The 2,500-nt window shown below is 47.0% G+C and overlaps 1 protein-coding gene across 1 annotated transcript in view; it reads left to right on the top strand.

Moving 5' to 3' along the window:
* Positions 1 to 1,404: 1,404 nt before the first annotated feature.
* LOC143301461 (uncharacterized) overlaps positions 1,405 to 2,500 on the top strand; it is a 108,841-nt gene continuing 107,745 nt past the window's right edge. The window contains exon 1 of the mRNA XM_076615765.1: positions 1,405 to 1,678. The gene's annotated coding sequence lies outside the window, so the exon portion shown is untranslated. The remainder of the gene's footprint in view (positions 1,679 to 2,500) is intronic.

Here is a 2,500-nt window from a genome sequence, read left to right as displayed (position 1 = left end):
CTCCAACTTTCCCATCCCTCATTTTAATTTCTCTTTGGACGTCTTTGCAAAGTCGTTTCGACACAACGTTTAAGTGGTGTTCAGTTGCAGGCCTGTACATATTTCTCTCCACTATCATGTTGTACGGAAAATACATTTTGAAGGAAAAAAAAAATTATGACTATCGACTAATTCCACACACACACACACACACACACACACACACACACACACACACACACAGATATCTATTTATCCATCCATCCACCCACCCACCCATCATCTATCTATCTGTTTGTCTGTCTGTCTGTATATCTATCTATCTGTCTACACAAAGAGACAGAGAAAGACGGAGACACAGAGAGACAGGCGGAGAGACAGGGTTTTTTGTTTGTTTGTTTTTTTGTTGTTGTTTTTTTTGGGGGTGGGTGGGAGGGGGGGTGGGTTGTTTTGCCAAATCATCAGACACACTCCGTTTTGGATTTAAAAAAAAAAAAAAAAAAAAAAAAAAATGTCCGTTCCCCAAAACTTAAAATCTTCAGACTGGCCAGCAATAAAATCCCCATATGACAGAACACATTTTCTCCCGGCGGAAGGGGCTGGGGGGGGCGAGAAGTGGAGTAGGGGCACAAATCTGAGGTAATTCTAACCCCTTGTCGCCCAAGTTATTACGAAATTGAGCTGATGGACGCCTTTACTATACACATACTGGGCGACCCCTACGTTGCTTTGGTGAGCGCACGGGGAGGAGCGGGGGAGAGAAAAAAAAAAGAGAGAAAGTATGTGTATTTCCTCCTCCGCGGCAACTCTGAGCGAAGAAGACCTAATCAGTCGCTCCATACATCAGGACACAAGATGGGGTGAGCATTGTCATCCGCTGTTTCTCTCTCTCTCTCTCTCTCTCTCTCGCTGTTCCGCTGTGTCTCTGTCTCCCACTCAAGTCACCCGCCTTCCTCAGACACGTCCAGCTGTTGGCTGTGCTGGTGCGGCGGCGGCGGCGGTAACGGTGACGGCGACGGCGGCAGTCGGGATGCACGTGCCTGCCCACTTCGAGTCACGTGGGGTTCCCTTCTGACCAATCGCTAGCCTTCGCTGTTTGCGGCGGGGTGGTCTGGTCTGGAATCCGCCTGCGCGTTCGTCGTTGCTCGCTTTTTTTTTTTCTTTTTTTTTTAAATCCCGTCTGCGAGTCACGCTGTGTGTGTGTGTGTGTGTGTGTGTGTGTGTGTGTGTGGAGGGATGGGGTGGGGTGGGTGTATAGCTTAGAGAGATAGTGATAGAGAGAGAGAGAGAGGAAGGGAGGGAGAGAGACGGGGGTGGTGGAGAGAGAAAGCGAGCGAGAGAGAGCGGGACACAGAGGGAGGACAGAGAGTATAAAAGGACCCGCTCGTTTCTTTTCATTCTTTATCGCCTCTCTTCCCACGAGGGGGCACAACTGTAACCAACACCGTTATACCCACCCCCCCACCAAGAGTTGTTTTTGTCCTGACGGCGGCTTCTCCCTTTACTCTTCAACTAGTTGGTCGTTCCTGAAGGTGGTCGCCAAGCCCAGCCCCCTTCTTCCACACTCTTCTGGAACTCTGCACGTGAGACTTACTTCTCTGCTCTGGTCCTCTTGTGAAGCCCGTGTCGTCCTCGGCTACTGCTGAGGTCTCCCCCCCCCCACACACTGAAAGGAATCCAGATACTGGGACTGGACGAGGTAAGTGCTTGGTTAGTCCGTCTTTTTTTTTTCTTTGTGTGTGTGTGTGTGTGTGTGTGTGTGTGTGTGTGTGTGTGTGTGTGTGTGTGTGTGTGTGTGTGCGTTATCCGTGTATGTGTCTGTACGTGTATCAGGGGATAGGGTGTGTGTGTGTGTGTGGGGGGGGGGCGTAGGGGGTAGATGGATGGTCAGTGTGGGTGTGGGAGCAATGATGTCTTTCACTGCACAGAAAAGATGAATCAATCGCAACGACAGCCAACAGAACTGCACAACTCTGGATTCAAGCCCCTATCTATTTGAAACGTGCAAGATATACTCACGTATAAAAAAAAAAGAAAGAAAAAAAAAGAAGAAAATTGTCTAAAACATGGCAAAAAAAAAAAAACAAAAAATGCTTAGATTTTTATGATTACTCAATTACCGATCGCCAATCGCCAAGAGCGAATCTCGTAAAAAAAAAAACAAGGTAATGAAGGACACATCGGGTAGGTCTCAAGGCCCAAATGTGGAAATCCGTTCCCGACTCTTGCTGCTAATATCATTATTGGCTCTGCTAACTACTAGCCACTAACTATGGGAATGAAGACATGGAGTATCTGTAGTTAGACACATAGATATACAAGTGTACTGTGGGTGGGGGTGGGGGTGGAGGAGGATGCAGGTACAGTGTCTGGAAGAAACACGAAAAAAAAAAAAAATTATATAATAATAATAATACTACTACTAATAATAATAATGGTATTTATACAGCGCTGATACTTGTGCAGAGACAAATCACAGCGCTTTCGCACCAGTCATTCACATGCATGCATAACTCTAAAA

This window comes from Babylonia areolata, chromosome 27, assembly GCF_041734735.1.
Source record: "Babylonia areolata isolate BAREFJ2019XMU chromosome 27, ASM4173473v1, whole genome shotgun sequence".
NCBI lineage: Eukaryota > Metazoa > Mollusca > Gastropoda > Neogastropoda > Buccinidae > Babylonia > Babylonia areolata.
The sequence above is the reverse complement of the archived record's forward strand: the minus strand, read 5'-3'. Positions and strand labels throughout refer to the sequence as shown.